Source organism: Crinia signifera, chromosome 7, assembly GCF_055691185.1.
Source record: "Crinia signifera chromosome 7, ASM5569118v1, whole genome shotgun sequence".
Classification (NCBI taxonomy): Eukaryota; Metazoa; Chordata; class Amphibia; order Anura; family Myobatrachidae; genus Crinia; species Crinia signifera.
This window is the reverse complement of record NC_139223.1, coordinates 44612067-44630816: the sequence shown is the minus strand read 5'-3', so window position 1 is coordinate 44630816 and position 18750 is coordinate 44612067. Positions and strand designations below refer to the sequence as shown.

The window sequence follows — 18750 nt, the reverse complement described above, 5'->3', positions numbered from 1 at the left end:
AAAGAAACAAGCATCCCATTCATTTCCATTCTTCCCATGGTGACTGAAGGCGCCTTGGCAGCGATCTGCGGGTTTAGGCATTTACAGACTCTTCAGAGTTGGATTATGGCGGATCATTGGCGTGCAAGGCGTAGCCTCACAGGACACAAGAACCCACAGCAAGCATTGATCTATGCATAAAGGAAGGGCCAAGGGGACTAGCCCTATCTTCCTGGTTCCTAATGTTAGCTTTCGGCTTGGCTTTGTGAGCAAAGAGTAGGGGAGAGGGAACAGGGCAGGTCCTTAGAACCCCAAAGATTTATAGACACTTTACCAGTAACACCAATGCTATCCTGATTCTTCCCACAGATAGAACATTACGGTGACTGTTTAATAGCTCTGTTACCATGAATGGGGACTGGCACAAAGGAGACAATGGCTAGAGATTTCTATTCAGCAATCTGCATTATACTGTGTGACTTTTTGGTACAAAAGTAAGTAAGTAAGTAAGTAAGTATTTAATTTATATAGTGCATTTTCTCCAACAGGACTTAAGGCCCTTGCTCTATGCTCTATGTTAGAGCATATGCGATTATTAAGAATGCAAAGCCCAGCGAGGTGCGGCGATGTAGGGCAGCGGATGTTAGAACATCCCTCCCATAAAGTGGTGATAAAGCAGTGATAAATTTGAAGGTGATAATGCACCAGCCAATCAACTGTGTTTAAAAATGACAGTTAGGAGTTGATTGGTTTGTGCGTGGTCCCCTTCCACTTTATCACTTTACCAGGCTTAATACATCTGCTCCATTGTGCCTTAACCAATGTAGGGAAAAGGCACTGATGATCCCATTTGAATCTTTTTTTTTTTTTTTTACCCAAAAAATGTGACAGCTGCATAAAATGGTTTAGAGGCAATAAGGGAGATTGTTAAACTGAGTCAGGGAGAGAGGGAGATTGTTACTATTTCAGGAAGTCTCCTGCAGAATGCAGGAAGGGGGGCATCTATACCATCATACAGAATCAATAAATAACATAAATAGCTAATTATTTCTGCAAATGTTTGTCTCTGAGTCTTTATTGCTATTATTATTATTATTATTATTATTATTATTATTATTCTTGTTGCTGCTGCTATTGTCTTGTAGTGGATGCACACAAGATACACATCGTCTGCTAGAAGGTTTGTACAGTATTGAGGACATTGAGTGGGAGTCTCTCCTTGTTTCTGGAGTAAAATGATACATTCATAATGAAAAGTGAATAACAGGAAAGGGAGAAATGAATGTTATGAGGAACTCTTGTAATCCTGGATGTGATGTTCTGTATTCTACCTCTCCTCTGTGACATGAGAATATGCGGCTGTTCTGCGGCCAGAAAAACTACATCACATCCTAAAGTGATTCACAGCGAAACAGCTGCGAGTGTCTCTGCACTATAACCAAGTCCCTATGTAGCTCACGTCTGGCCTGCATTACTGGCCATCACATCTGCAGCCAACTCTCCATCACTCTGTATGTTCCAGGGGATGCTCTGTAATAGAACTTCATCCTTATCATTCCCCCCTGTGAGCTTTCCTATGAGAATGTCATAGTCTTCAGCCAGAACACAAGGCAAGTGCTGCCAAGCTGTAATGAAACAGGCATTGCGTCAAAGGTATAATGCTCATCTCTTCATTTGATTTGTTCATTCTTAAGAGTCTATCCATCAACCTTGGAGGTGTTTTGACAGCACGTGAATATTGTGGAATGTTATATATTGGGAATATAGCCAAGGGAATGATTAGGTATGCCTATTATTCAGTCCCGGTATTACAGTGATATGAGGATAATATTGGTAGCATGATATGCGATGTGATGCAATGTGGTCCTGGGATAGTGACATGCAGAATAATGGATATAGGGCAAATCAGCTGACCCGCCCTAAGGATCAAGGACTAAGTAAAAATCGGACCGGAACGCCGGACCAGACACTACAAACTCCGGAATGCAGACTTTGATGTCTGATCCGGCGTTCCGGGTTGCCTTGTCCAGGTGATGCTTGTGATGGCAGGGACATGGGGAGATTACAGCCTCCCCATGTGGTCCGGCCCATTACGGTTTTTTATTACATCCCCAGACCATGCAGGGAAGCTTTATTCTCCCCCTTCTCCTCCCCCAGCTTTCGTGGACAGGACACCCCTGGACTGGACACTACAAGCTCCAGAATGACAGGTATTGATAAATGGAGCCTGTCTGGTCCGGCGTTCCAGGGTCATGTCCGGTCCGGTTTTCACCCATACCCTAAGGATCATTATCAGGCTGCAAGCGAGTCAGCACTTGGCAGTGATGTCAGAGGCTGCAAATGGGAGGAGTTTAGCAGATTATGGTCTTCTTACATGGATGTTGGGTGTGCAGAGGAATAAGTGGTCAATTTACTAAGCCCTGGACGGATGTCAAGAAGTGGAAGCTAAAGAACCAGCCAACTAGCTCCTCACCGTCACTTTGGGTGGGATGTATCTATCATTGCATTTTCATTGTCTGTCACTGGGTGTATGAAGGAATAAACTGTCAAAGGACAGTTCTTAAGGTAAGATCTGTCCTTTTCCAACATATTACCAGGGCAGTAGAGAGTCTGTCTGGGCTAGGAATGGCCATTGACCATTGATGATTCAAAATCATCGATGGTTCATGGCCGATGTCAAATACTTTTGCCATCGATGGGGCAGAACCAGATGGTTTCCCTCCATCGATGTAATAGCTTGTTTTGCTTTTTTTCTCCAAAGTGCTGAGACACGGAGCATAGCCCCGCCCCCATGGCACCCACAAAGCCATGCCCTGTGTTTTGATTGGCCCACAGGCCAATCAATCCATTGCAAAGTTAAGCTCTATCGATGGCCAGTTGCAGAACTGCCATCGATGGCAACCATCAATGGCAATGGCAACGATGGCCATCCCTAGTCTGGGCCCAAGTATTTATCAGGTCTTACCTACCCAGTATTGGTAATTTAATACTGTGCTTAGTGTTTTATATGCATCATAACTTATGTTATAAAGGGAATTCCCTTATGTTCATTGTTTTTAATTGCTATTAAAAATTATGTATTAACTTCACTGCCCTCTCTGAGATTTCTATCTTCATTCTTTATATATGCTTTTTTTTAAATTTATTAAATTATTCTTTTGCTTCATTCCGGTGCCGTTTGTCTGTCCATGATCAGATGGATTAACCTCAATGTCTATCTATCTATCTATCTATCTATCTATCTATCTATCTATCTATCTATCTATCTATCTATCTATCTATCTTTCTATCTATCTATCGTACCTTTATTATATATAGTACCTTTATTATATATAGTACCTTTATTTTTCCCCCCAAAAATGACATATTTGCATATGATCTGCCCCAACTATTTTATTACTAGAAAAGTATAGCAGCAAGAGAGCTGTAAGGATGGGAGGGTGATGCAAGTCTTTGATGTGAAACTCCCAGGCCCTCCCTGTAGTTCTTCAAGTCAGAGAACTCATCCTGATTATAAATCAGAATGTAACAATAGCAAAGATTCGGGTCCTCTCACAAATCCTTTCACTGCCTTCAGCCAATGATCTGCCCCTAATTAACAAAGCAGTTTAGACGCCAGCCATAAACACTGCCTTCTTTCTGTATTTTGTTGGTGGCTCTCAGAGAGCTGATAACATGCAAGTAGTAAGCCACAAACACAATGGGGGCAGGACCACCTATTGGTAAGAAATAAGGAAAGGGCCAACTGTGAAGACCCCCCTAATCCACAATTTCTAAGGCTTTTGTTCCCATCAGTGGTTAAAGGAGCAAGAACAGTAGCAGAACAAATATGGAAATACAAACAGTGAATCTTGATTGAAGTGGGGCACAGGTTCTGTGATGGGGACTACACACGGGGCAATATCAGGCCATTTTCTAAGCGATCTGACCAGATCGCTTAGAAAATGCCCCAACATCGCTCCGTGTGTAGGGCCCAAAGTGATGACAATGTGCAGCTAAGTGGTTAAATCACCGGTCAGGGCCAGTGTTCTCACCGGAGAAACCTGGCCCTGACATCGCTCAGCACAGTCGCCCCGTGTGTAGGCCCCTTAAGAGTCTCTATGGTGATTTATCAATGCTTGAAAATCAAAACTGATTGGATGGTACCTTTTCTCCCTCAGATTTACCTTTCTCCGAGTTTTTTTTTTTTGCTCCCACAGGGCGGGATGCACAGAGGTTAAAAATGCGTTCAAACCTCTGAAAATGCCTTTTTCAGAGGTTTGGCCACTTATCACATATGTACCGGGCATAGGCTGATTTTCCACAAGGCAACTTAGGTGCCCACCTAGGGCCCAGCAGGCTCCAAGGGGCCCCATAAATATATCCTCATCATCTAAAACTTTTACACAGGAGCATTGTGTGACTACCGCGTACCATCATGACATCACATGGACCCGCCCATGTTCCCAAAGTCCCTTTGATGTTTTTTGAAAGAATAAAAACTATTTGGACACATAAATGGTTTCATCCACTGTAAGTGGGCAGTCAGGCTGCTATACATGTGACACAGGTATGAGGCCTACTTCCAAAAGTCCTAGAGCCTGATTCAAATTTGTGCACAATGCCAAAGTTCGCACAGCCGAGCATTTATTGTTAAACTGTGCATGTGCCAAGGTACTCTATTTATGCCACCTTCAGTCAGCTGCTAACGGGCAACAAACCCATATCTTGCCTAAGGCCCCATAAGGTACAATACATTCCGGGGGGTTCAGATGCTGTGAGCGATGCTATCTTTAGATGACGTTGCTTTTACTTTAATTTACCAAAGTTAGCTTGTCACCTTACCTCCCGATCCCACCTTTCCATACGCAGGGACCGGTGTATGATCAATGTAATCTGGCACATGCTCAGAAGTGGGCCCTGCTCTACCCTTCTTAATGTGCATACACACTGAACAATTTGACGGACAATGTGGGCATTCCCGATCGTTGGGAATCACCAATCGTTCAAATCGTTCCGTGCATCGTTAACGATGCGTGTAACCGCCAATTGTTAACGATGGTCTATGATCTTCCCTGCATGCAAGAAGATTATAGACCAACCTGTTGTGAAGTGTTTCAAATCATTCTGTGTGTATGCACGATGAACGATTTGATACACTGACTCCTGAATGAAGTCAGAATGCTTCCGGCATTTTTCAGTGTGTATGCACCTTTAGAAGGGCACCACCGCCGCCAATGTGCCCCTCATCTGCACCTTTCCAGTTGTTTGTTGGTTTATCACTCACTGCGCCTTTCATAAATCACCAAACTAGATTTGACCTCACAGCTAGACTCACTAGAGACATCTATAAAGAGATTAACATAATTATGACTTTATGGCCTGCAAATAGTCGCAATGGGCTATTTATGAAAAGATCAGCAGGTTATACGTGTACAGTAGATAGCGTATATAAACAAAAGTAACACACACAAGAGTCGGCTGCTGTGTTGGATCTTTCAGATTATTTCAGAATTGTGCTGTTATCTGCATTTAATATCATTCCCCATAAAGTCTTATCTCAGTTGCAGGGACTTTGTAACCACTGTGCATATTAATCTTCCTTTAAAGGAAAGAAGAAAGAAAAAACACTCAGACAATTACAACTATCAACAATTACCGACTATCCCTCGCCTACAGATTCGACCACGGCTGCAGCGCGGATGTAGAACATCGGAAAGGTACTGTAAGTAATAAAACATGGGTGCAGTATAATGGATGCACCGCACACATTGCACCCATCATAAAAGTACCAATGGGTTGACATAAACAAAAGGTCGATATGGAACTAGTTGACACAAAAAAAGGTAGACACAATTTTTTTTAAGCACTTCTAAGGCATGTTTTTTATTTATTTATTTACAGTTTCTTATATAGCGCACACATATTCCGCAGCGCTTTACAGAGGATATTTGAACATTCACATCAGTCCCTGCCCCAGTGGAGCTTACAATCTATAGGCCCTACCACATTTACATGCACACACAGGCATTCTAGGGTTAATTTGTTGGAAGCCAAATAGACTACCAGTATATTTTTGGATTGTGGGAGGAAACCGGAGTACCCGGAGGAAACCCACGCAAGTACGGGGAGAATATACAAACTCTGCACAGTTAGGGCCATGGTGGGAATGGAACCCATGACCTTAGTGCTGTGAGGCAGTAATGCTAACCATTACACCATCCGTACTGCCCCATGCAGGCTCACTTCACTCCCTACGTGGATGGTAAATGATGAAAAAAAAAAAGATGTGTATCGACCAATGACATGACCATCTGAACCTGAAGACCTTACAAATGTTGACTTTTACATGTCAACCTATCGGCCATGTTGATCTTCTGCACCTAATGTATGTTGACCTAACATCCAGAACCCTATTACCTTATCCACTTACAAATGTCTGATATTGCAAACATTAATATTTAGCTGTTCTGGGGCCCGTAACGCTTCCACTGTTCTCTACAGAAGGGCGTGGAAGAAAGAGAAAGCCTCAGAGTATTGCAAGAACCATAAACTCTTCTTGGGACTTGGTTTGAGTCATACTTGGGTAGAATTCAGATATGCATTGTCCGGAACGATCTGGAAATTCTGTTCCCTAGACTCAAAGGGAAATTCTACATTTGGAAACAAGTCGGATTCCTTTCCATTTAGGAAAGTCGAGTTTCTGACACGTTGAATTATTGCCTTTACACAGAAACCATTTTTCTTGACTCCAATCAGCTGATGTCTAATTTTATAGTTTTGGAACAGTTTTAGAGTTCTTCTTTTTTTTTTTTGCAACCAAAACATTATTATATAGAGATTATTTAGAGTTGACTGTAAGAGATGTTTGTTTGCATGTACTTATATGCATACTTACAGGTACATGCTTGTATGTGTTAGACGCATGGTAATATTCACGGTCAATCATAACGCTAAAACCACCAGCCCAATATTGTGGAGATGCCCCATGTGTCACCAAAACAGCTCGGACCCGTCAAAGCATGGACTCTACAAGACCTCAGAAGGTGATTCGAGGTATCTGTCCTCAAGTTGTTAGCCCAGCCTGGGTCAATAAATACGGGTTTCAAGCCATGTCACAGAAGCTTGAAACCTGTTCACACCACTGGCTGGGATATTGGCTGGGCTTCTGTCTATAGGTGCTTGACGATTACATCCTCACCTAGAATGTGGCCAACTATTTGCAGTGAATGGTACCCGGGTTCCAAACCCAGGGTAACTCTCTTACACCTTCTTTGTTAGTCCAGCAGTATCCCGGTTTTCACTGTGTTGTGAAAGGGGTTTTTGAGAGCATTTGCGTCTCGGGTGCAGTGTTCACACAGGCCCCTTAAGCCCATACCCAAGGCTGTAAGAGGGGTGTGCACCCGATATTGTCACCAGAGCCGGCCCTAGCTAATTTGATGCCCTAGGCAAGATTTTGGTTGGTGCCCCCTAGCACTGTCACTAGTTCCTCCTCCTGACCTACTGCCCCTTATTCACATCAAACCACACTGTATTGCTCCTTACTCACATTACACCACACTGGTCTGCCACCTTGAGCATCTGTAAGATGGCAGATGAGCCAGAGCAATGCAACCCACCCTGCTGACTGTTGGTATATTTAGTTATAATATCCCATTGAGGGGTGAATGTTGCACAGGGCGTTGCACCACCCTGTTACAGGGCTGCCCACACCACACATCTTTTACACACATTATTTGACGTAAATTACGACTGCTGGAGCCATTTTACTGGTGCTTTCTTCAGAAACATGACTCCCTCATCACAGTGCCAGATACACTGATGCAATTTGCTCCAGGTTTCTACTGAGCCAGCAGAAACCGCACATGTGCATTCTCCTGTGCTTAAATACTCCTGCTTCTCTGTATACCTTGTATGCACCAGCTCCGTACCATGAATGTAACTTGTGGCCGGAATGCCATTACATTGCACATTTGAAGATGAAGCGACCAGCACTCTCCCATGTACAGAGGTCCAAACAGACATGTTAATGACAGCTGAATCTTCTGTGATTTCTTTCCCTTTGTGTACGTACTGGAATTCTTACACCTCCATCTGTAGACTGTTATGGTACGCCATTCAGCTTGAGTGGAGATCACTATTTTTCAGTCAAGGCCAATGAAAACATCTTGTCAGTTAGTAACATTAATTATAGATCTGTCCTGACTGGACAGGTTAGTCCACTCCGCAGCTTTGTGGGGAAAAGCAAGAGAATGACTTCACTAATCTTTACCCTCAACGTTTTATGGTCCGGTTCATCCGATCAGGCACCAATTAACTTGGCGTTAAAAGATGTCACGGGAAACTGTAACATTCTCACAGAGTGTCAGCATGTGCGGGATGAGAAACACCTACAGGCTTAGTTACACAGTCAGAAAAATGAGCCTTATTTAGACAATATGAGGCTGAGACTGAACCAAGTCTATATTATGTTACAAGAAATAATCAGGCAAAGCACAAAAGGAAATGTAACTTTAACCCTTAATGGTCGGTATAGAATCAGTTGTGCTTAGTTTTAGAAGTATCAATAAATAATGAGGCATTTAGAATTTTCTACACCAGTAATATTCAATCAGGAGGGTAAATCGATATGACTGGCAATATAAGGTAAGTTGTTTTTTTCTGTGGAGATTAGTTAAAGTCTTGAAGATCATGCAACCTGTCAGACAGGACGGAGGCTAGGAGTGGTGGAGTAGTGGGTTGTGTTATGAACATGCACAAAACACAGGGTCATTACTGCTAACTACATCATAATTCATGTGACTGTGGTTGCCATGACAGAATTGCCTTAAATACGGGAGGTGTGGTTGCTACAGAGTGTATATGGGGTGGGTCCTGATAATGCATTTTTCAATATCAAGGGCCCTACTCTCCACTCAATGTAGCTTAACTGAGGCATCTGGTTTATTCTTTTGAGCACCGAGAAGGGGCCTTGGGAGGTTCAGGTGGCATAGCTGGGTCCTCCCCCCATATCTAGTTGTAGGATATGGCATTGTTGTGTTCCATCTCTATTTTCCAATTTAATCACATTTTAGTTTGGCTTTTTGTAGAACATTGTAAGATGAGTGGCCAGATGTACTAAACGTCAAAAAGTGATAAAGTGGAGAAACACATATTTAGAACACAGCCTGTAACCTGGCAGTTGATTGGCTGGTACTTTATCATTATCCACTTTATGTATGCTATTAATCCCTACTGTGATTCTAAGTAACTTCCAGCTACTAGGGGGACTACAGTTCCCAGTGTGCTTTGTTATCAGCTATTAATTTGGGTTCTTGGATCGCAACAAGACCACGGAATAACAAGTATTGTAATTTAGCTACATTAGATATGTAGGGTGACATTCTATGGAATGAGAGTTGTGTTTTTTGGCGAATTTTACTCCAAAAAATGGCTAATTCGCATTTTTCCGTGAAATCGCATATTTAATCTGATGCGAAAAGGTCCCTAAATCGCATATTTTTTGCGATAAGTCATGCGTACTGAAAGTGCGGTAAAAATTTGCACTTTTATCGCATCCAGATGTTTCCCAATAGAAAAGTATACAATTCGCTTATTTAATGGAATGGGATTTTGCAAATCGCACTTTTAAGGTGTCTATTAATCGCCATTCTTTCAGACCAGGTTCTGATATGCGAGTTGGCCAGAACCCTGCACAGATCATTGAGATCTGTACAGGGTTCTGCGGTAAAAAATGTGTTTTTTTTAGAAAAAAATTGTGTGGGGTCCCCCCTCCTGAGCATAACCAGCCCGGGCTCATTGAGCCGGACCTGGTTACAAAAATACGGGGGACAAAAAGTGTAGGGGTCCCCCGTATTTCTGAAACCAGCCCCGGACTCTTGGACCGGTCCTGGTTCCAAAAATACGGGGGACAAAAATCTGGGGGTCCCCCGTATTTTGAAACCAGCACCGGGCTCTAACAGCCCGCAGTGTCATGCCACAGCCGGGGGACACTTTTTACATAAGGTCCCCCGGCCGTACCATGAGCACCGTAGCTGGTCAGCCTTGGACGGGGTACCTGGAGGAGTGGGGACCCCCCCAATAAAGGGGTCCCCCCCCCAAGGCTTCACCCGTCCAGGGCTGAAGCCCGGGGCTGTCACCAGCGTCCCTGGCCAGTGGACGCCGGCCTGATGGTGTAAAATCTTTCAATCCTAACATTACTTTATACAGGAGAACTACAAGTCCCAGCAGACCTCCCCCGCAGGCTGGGACTTGGAGAACCACAAGTCCCAGCATGCGGGGCATTAATGGGCCCGCTGGGACTTGTAGTCCACCTGTAAAAAAAATGTTAAAAGAAAACACACACACAGAAAAGTAAAACTTTATTACATACACATCCACACACCTCACTTTTACAACCACATACTCACCGATCCAGGATCCAGCGCTGGTCTCCCTTCTGGTGCAGAGCCGGCTACCCCCGCACTGACAGCAGGGACAACCGGCTGTCTCCGATGCAGCTAACAGCTTCTGTCGCGTTGTCCCAGCGCGACACAGGCTGAGAGCGTGATTGGGCGATGCGTCTCCATGGAGACGCATAGCTCAGCCTTGATTGGCGGGTGAAGCCTTGGGGGGTTGAGACCCCTTTATTGGGGGTCCCCACTCCTCCAGGTACCCCGTCCAAGGCTGACCAGCCACGGTGCTCATGGTACGGCCGGGGGACTTTATGTAAAAAGTGTCCCCCGGCTGTGGCATGACACTGCGGGCTGTTGGAGCCCGGTGCTGGTTTCAAAATACGGGGGACCCCCAGATTTTTTGTCCCCCGTATTTTTGGAACCAGGACCGGGCCAAGAGTCCGGCGCTGGTTTCAGAAATACGGGGGACCCCTACACTTTTTGTCCCCCGTATTTTTGGAACCAGGTCCGGCTCAATGAGCCCGGGGCTGGTTATGCTCAGGAGGGGGGACCCCACGCAATTTTTTTATTTTTATTTTTTTTATTACAAACCCAAAATCGCACATAAGCTCAAATTCGCACATTTTCATGCCGAAAATTCGCCCATTATCGCACTCAATCGCACTTTTTAGCCTCTAATGCGCATCCCATTAAATATGCGAATTATGACTAAAAAATGCGATTTCTGATACGAAGAGCGGCGATGTGGAGTGCGAAAAATATATGCGCTTTTCTCTCAGCCCATAGAATGTCACCCATAGTGTATGCATGTATTGGACAGTGATAAATCAATATGACACCCCCCCTGATCTTATCCTGGTGCTTGACCTCTGATTGCCTGAAACATCCTGGACATCTATTTATACTCAGTAATGATGTTGTTATACCCTGGAGGTAGGAAAACACAGGGCAAAGGTAGCATAGCGGACAGCAAATAATTTGTTACAAGAACAGATTTAGCAATAAAGTCACTGGTGTAAAAGTTATCCTATTAGGCAGGGCCGCCAATAGGGGGGTGCTGTGGGTACAGCTGTCCCAAGCCCTGGCCTCTGTAAGGGCCCGGGCAGCTCATTTTGCCCAGCGCAACCCCCAAACTGCCTCCGCTGCGCTCAGTGTGCTAAAAAAGCAGGTCCCTGAGCACAGGCTTATTCAACCCAGGACGCCGGCGGCCAATTAAAATGCTGCACCGGCTTTTGAGCCAATAAGAGCTTGCATACCGGCAGACAATCAGAGTGTCTGTCGGTACGCGAGCTCTGATTGACTCACCAGCCGGTGCTGCATTTTAATTGGCCGCCGGCATCCTGAGTTGAAGAAGCCTGCGCTCTGGGACCTCTGGGCTGCAGCTCAACAGAAGAGTATATGGGGAGCAGGAGCTGGGTTACGGTAAGTCAAGTGAGGTGGGGAGGCCTGGGGCCCGGACTGGAAATGAGTCCCGGGCCCCAAAATTCCTGATGGCAGCCCTGCTATTAGGTCAGGGTGGCCCTTCCCTCCCGGATTGGCTGAGAGGGTCCCGGCCCCCCAAAAAGATTAGCAAACCTCTCAGATTCCACCGGGCCCACCTACTCACCGCCTCATCCCATTGTTTAAATACCCCTTACCAGTGTTTAAATGCTGTTATTCGTAGCTTTTTGGGAGGGGCAGGGCTAAAATTACATAATTTGATGATGCCAATATCAGTCCCCGCCTCCTGCAGTTCTGCTGACAGTCTCCTCTCTGAGCTTCTTCTGGGGAGGAGACTGTCAATGTAGGCACCACTGTATTAGGTGGTATTTTGCAAGCCAAACATGGCTGTGGCACAGCAATAAGATGGCAAGTGCACCAGAACCTAGATTGGTTGCCATGGGCCACTTCTCCTCTGGCTCTCCTCACTTATCACTGCTTCATACATCTACCCCCTAATGCCTCATTTTGTTTTTCGCACTGTAAAGCCTCAAAAATGTGTTCATAGTTATTTAATAAGTCAAAGGGTTCAAAAACAAGTGAACATTAACATTATCCCCTACTTTTCTTCCCGCACTTTTAGCATACCTCCCAACGCAGGACCCTGCTGGCCGCAGAAGGGACACGGGAATGGCCCCGAAAACAGGGACATTCTTGCAGTAATCGGGATGGTTGGGAGGTATGCTTTTAGGGAATTACCAAAAGTCCCTGTTTACGATCTTGTGCCAGTCAAATACCGCTTAAGGTCTGTCTCAGAATGCCACCAATGCGTTTCACTGAGCTCTGTCAGCTCGGTCTTCTTGAAAAAGCTGACAGAGCTCAGTGAAACGTGTTGGTGGCATTCTGAGCAGACCTTAAGCGATATTTGACTGGCACAAGATCGTACCCTCTACAAGGCACAAGCATTGGATTGGAAACCCACTCTTTCTACAGCAAGCACCATCCACCGATTTGGGAAGCCCCACAAGGTCCTTCATCTTCCTCCAGCGGCCCAATACCATCATTGCACAGCCGCACTCTAGTGAGGACAACCGGACCCCATCTGGAAAAATCCCATACAAACAAGTGGTGAGACTCCAAAGCTGCTATTTGAAGTTGTGGTTCCAAAAATCCCCTTTGCCTTATATAGAGGATTTGAAATCAAGCCAATTTACACTCTACAAATATAATACCCCTTTCACATCGCACTTTTAAAACGGTATATTGCCTTTTTTTTTCCATTTTAAAACGTTTAAGGCTGCAATGTGAAAGTGCCAGAGTTGATTTACCGGTTAAAGTTAACCGGTATTTCAACACGGTTTTGGCAGTTTGAACAGCTCTATTTCAATGGCTTGAAACGTGTCCCTTGGGGGTTAAACGGGTTGAATGTTTGAATGGTATTAAATGATTTTTCACCTGCAATGTGAAAGGTCTGAAGGCTCAGACCCGTTTTAAAGTCCCATTTAAGAATACCGTGTCATTACCCATTTCTGCAATGTGAAAGCAGTATAGGGCTGCTCATACAAAAGAACTTCTAATTCTTTTTAATGTATTAATTTTTAATAAATTGTACTTTTTCTGCAGGCAATCCCAAGCAATTTATTTTTATTTTTATTTCTATTTATTTGCATACAATGTATTAGTGCTGCTTCCATATCTATGTTCTTTTGGTAATTTGTTTCGGAGGTCTACTATATACCTCACCCAAGCAGCAGCTCAATTGTGTTAAAACACCTCATATCAGCGCCTAGTTCTTTCTTTTCACCTTGGTAAAGAAAACCCCTGCTTTTAGGGAAGGAGTTCCGGTAGCAATGAGGGATCTGTTCTTCTGCCATGCCGCTGCTTGTCTCCTTCCACCGGAATATATACATGTGTAAACCCAAGATACGCATGGGCAGTAGAACTTTTCATACCGTCTCGCCGCTGCTTTGTTTCACTGTGGTGAAAAGATCCACGGGGACAGTTGATTTTCGGATTAGCTGTCTCCGCACCAGAGCAGCATTGACTTCCGCTGATGAACACAACAAAGTAGATAATAAAATTATTGGGAGCCTTCCCGGACCCTGATCATTAGGATAAGGAACAATCCTACAAAGATTATTAAGACTAGAATTGTATTCCTACTACTGAGCATGTTAAGTGCCCCAGGTTAACTTGCAATCAGGAAATTTAGAGCTGGCAAAATCCAGCAAGTAATAAGGACACAACAGGGCCTTTGATTGCTCTTTTTCATGGACATCTGTGCAGAGCAGTAAGGGTGTGTACAGTGTGGACAGAGCACAAGGTTCTGCGTCCTGTATTTCCCCTTAGCACAATTATTATCCAGAGCTGGCTGACAGCTGCGCCCCCTTCCCACATTCCCTGTGCACCCCCCCCCCCCCCTAACATTTCTTAAAAATTGACAGCCACGAGACAGAGCTACATTAAAATCCCTGGGTCACAAATGAAATTCCATTGTTGCTGCCAAAATCCTTGCACACAGTGCTGTGAGGAGCGAGACTCGGCGGACTGCAATCCCCAATACAGTCACAAACTGTTCTAAAAGCCAAGCTTGCTACAGTTGCTTTTTATTCCTATCAGAGGAATCCGGCTTTTCCGATACAAGCCAGTCCTGGTTAATTCAATTGCAGAGATTGTAATTAAATCAAAGAGCTTGCAAAAACAGACACTGTACAGTCCGGGCAGCGTATTATACTATAAATTATGTTTTTTTGAGAAGCATCCTGTGAATATTTAATTGAGAAACTTAATTATAGGTTGTTCTGGAGCAGAGGGTCATATTTTACAGCTGCTGCTGCCCATGGACCTCACACAAGTAGCTCCTAAATATTTATAATTGAATGACTGCCGATGGAAAGCTTTTAAATAAACCCATTGATTCTGGAGTAGAAGATCTATAAAGGCCTATGAATTGTATGAAGCATAATGATTTGAGCTAAATTTAATTAGGGCTCCCAATGTGTTGGGTACAGGATTCCTCACAATTCTGAGGATCCTGACACCTAAAAGGTAAGTATCCTAACCTCTTCCTCTACTTCCCAAACCCTTCCTACCTGCAGCAGCCTAACCCTAACTGTGCCCTCTTCCTGCCTATCCCTAACCCTCCCCCCGCCATGTGCCGAACTGCTGTAACTCTGCCCTTCTGCAGGCTAACCCAGGGCTGGATTAAGCCTTCCGGGGACCCGGGTCACCTTGCACTTGTCATTACTGGCCGCAAACTGCACGGGAGAATATTACACTGTCAAAACACAGTATAAGCTTGGTTATACCTAGTGACCAAGTATATATGGGCAACTGCAGGGGTGTGTGTGTGTTAATATTATATATATATATATATATATATATATATATATATACATACCACATGAAAAGTCTGTGTTTGTCCTTCTGTACCTTACTCTGTAGGACTGTAGGAGACCTCGCAGACTCAGCACATGCCTCTGATTAAAAGCCCTCCCATGACGAGGCTGTTGCTGCTGTCCTCCATGAGCCTGAGAAGCATGTAATGAGCTCCACCAATCAGAGCTCAGTACAAACCTCCCAGCCTCTGCTGTCTTGTGCAAAGTGTCATGGGACTTAGTCAACTCCCAGTACTGCGCTGCACACTTGTGCAGTCAGTGTGGCTTGGCTCCCGATGCTCTGCACCATTAATCATTGTAAAAAAAAAACTGCCAGCATCCCGACCGCTGATATACCAAATACATGGTGTTTCCGGCAATGTCATGGTGTAAGTCAAGTAGAAGGCAGAAGACTATTCTCTGTGCTCCTACTATTGGCGCATTCATTCAAAGTGCAAGGTAATAGCAAGGTTGCAATGCATAAACCACTTATCTATCATACCAACGTAAGTTTGCAAGTTCTGTAGTCCAAAGTCTGCAGGCAATGGATGCCAATCAGCGTAGAATGGAGATATGTACTGGTGACTCATTCTTGACTCAATGGCATGTATTCAATGCCGGTGCGAGCGGCCGTCGAGGGGGTTAAACTGCGAGGATCGCAGAAAACCAGTGATCCTCGCAGTTTAACCCCCGCGCCGGCCGCTCGCACTATGCAACGTTCCGGGGGAATCCTCGCCGTCACAGAACTGCGAGGATTCCCCTAAACTGCGAGAGCCGCGGCTAGTGCAGCAAACTCGCTGTAATTAGCCTCGATTCTCGCAGCTTTTGGAGGCACATTCGCAAATTCCCCCTCGCTCAAAAAACGGAGCGAGGGGGAATTTGCATATGAGGGGGGTCAGTTGAATACTGACAGGGTGAGCGGTGACTGTGAGCAAAAAGTCCTGCTCGCAGTCACAGCTCGCCCACGGCATTGAATATATGCCATTGAGAGTTTTCTTCCATCATTAAGGGTTCTGATGGATCTGTAATTTCATTTTTTGGGGAACACAATACTAATAGCTGCTTAGAACAGGAGAGGTGTCTTCCAGGATAATTATTAAATGTAGAAGGCAGATAAGAACCGATTGGCCCCTCTAGTCCGCCCCATGTATTCACTCATTCAAACTTAATTTATTTATACCAGTATATTTTTGGATTGTGGGGGAAACCAGGATTACACCATCACAAGAATGGGGAGAATATACAAACTCCACACATTTAGTGACCTGGTAGGAAGTGAACTCAGGACCTCAGTGCTCTGCGGCAGAAATGCAAACCATTACACCATCCGTACTGCACCTAAATGCTTCCATCAAAAGGCACTTGTGGTCTCCTAATGACTGGATGAGTATCACAGTAATGTTATCCATTTATCACAGCAGTCTTCATCCATAATTATGGGCCCAGGCAGTGGCATAGCTACATATGTGGCAGACCCTGCGGCGGCTTGGGGGAGCGGCGGCAGCGGGGTCTGTGGTGGCCGCTGCTCTCTGAACTGTCAGGGGACCCAGGCAGCAGTGAGCGCTGGGCTGGTCCTGGGCTGGGGAGAAAAATTTATCCACTGGGCCCAGGTGGGCATTTATGGCAATGAACACCCATCTTATCCCATAAAAGAAAACATCTAGATGCTTGGCTACCGAGTGAAAGTATGGATTTCACAAAATGTACCCATTTTTGTATTTTTGCAGCCAAAAAGGTTGATGAACTTGTGATCCAGCAGTCACACAGAACGGCACAATTATCTATGATCAGCTCAGCGCACATCTATCGGTCATTCTGACGGCACTATTGAATGAAACAGGCAAGCAAGATGGTCAAAAGCTATATTTGATCTTCTCTGGACAAACAACATAATTCCATCTCGCATGCCACAAATCTATGTTATAATGTAATTTAAAGGGCGTGCAGCTTGTGACGTATGAAAGAACACTTTGTAATATCAACAAACATCCGTGTAAAATTGCAATCTGTATCAGAGAACTGTTCTGGTCTCATGAAATTAATAAAGGGTGCTGTGCCTAAAATAAAACCGGACAGTACAGAGAGGCTGCATATAGAAAGAAACACTGAATGCTGATTAAGCAGTGAGGTAGACATAAACCACTGAAGGGTTCTTGCAGGCTGCACTTTAGTAGCTAGTCATGTGTTATGGTAATGGAGGTGGGCATAAGGCCTATCAGAGCAGGGGGGAGGGATTAGAAAGGTTAGGATACTGTGAGTAATCACGTGCTAGAGTGATCTGCCTCCAGGGCCGTTTCTAGAGGCGGACAAGCCGTGCAGCAGCCCGGGGCGCCGCACGGCTTGTCCGCCTCTGAAACAGCCAGGGCGCCCGGCAGTCTCCCCCAACGCCGCCGTAGCCGCCGCCTCCTCCTCCCTTCCTCCTCCTTCGCCGCTCTGTGTCCCCGGCCGGTCCGACTCCACGCACGATAAGCGGAGGCTGAGATTTCCCTGGAAAGGGGAGGGGAACGCATTGTGCGTCTCTCCTTCCCCTCGCTCACGTCACTGGGCTGCCGCTGTCAGCCAATCAGAGCTCGGGCGCGAGGTATGAATGGCTGACGGCTCAGCTCAGGTACACACACTGAAGGGGAAGGAAAGAGGCACGATGCGCTCCCCTCCCCTCGGAAGCAGCGGCAGCAGAGGCAGCAGAGGGAGAGACAAAGTGAGTTTGGCATTGTGGGGGCATATATTTGTGTCACTGTGGGGGCACATCTGGCACTGTGGGGGCATATATTTGTGTCACTGTGGGGGCATATGTGTGGCGCTGTGGGGGCACATCTGGCACTGAGGGGGCACATCTGGCACTGAGGGGGCACATCTGGCACTGTGGGGGCACATCTGGCACTGTGGGGGCATATATTTGTGGCACTGTGGGGGCATTTATTTGTGTCACTGTGGGGGCATTTATTTGTGTCACTGTGGGGGCATTTATTTGTGTCACTGTGGGGGCATTTATTTGTGTCACTGTGGGGGCATTTATTTGTGTCACTGTGGGGGCATTTATTTGTGTCACTGTGGGGGCATTTATTTGTGTCACTGTGGGGGCATTTATTTGTGTCACTGTGGGGGCATATATTTGTGTCACTGTGGGGGCATAGCTGGCACTGTGGGGGCATATTAGTAAACGGCATCAGTTGTGCGGCAGCGGCACATGGGGCATAATGTGTAATGGGCATTACGATGTGGGGAGTATTGTGTAATTGCCATCACATTGTGGGGTCTAATGGGCATCATGGTGTGCGGCGTAATGTGTAATTGTCATCACGGTGTGCGGCGTAATATGTAATCGTCATATCAGTGTACGGCGTAATGGGTAATTGTCATCACGGATAAATAGTGTATAATGATTTAAGTAACCTGTCATTGTTTGGCCTTAATCTGTGAGGCGTACTAGGTCACTGTGTGGCCCTCAGCCCGCCAACTTAAGTGCGGGAGGACAATAACAATTCCTGCAGTAACCAATGTCTGGTCATGCAGGTTGCAAAAGTGTAATATAAGGTAATTGTTTTCCTGCTAGACCACGCCATATATTAAGCCACACCCCTTTTAAAATTAAGCCACACCCC

The 18750-nt window shown here is 45.3% G+C and overlaps 1 long non-coding RNA gene across 1 annotated transcript; it reads left to right on the top strand.

Moving 5' to 3' along the window:
* Positions 1-307: 307 nt before the first annotated feature.
* LOC146019434 (uncharacterized) lies at positions 308-17434 on the top strand. Its single transcript, XR_014450541.1, has 3 exons — positions 308-473; positions 5569-5678; positions 16876-17434. It is a non-coding gene; the product is annotated as an uncharacterized LOC146019434 (long non-coding RNA).
* The last annotated feature ends 1316 nt before the right edge of the window (positions 17435-18750 follow it).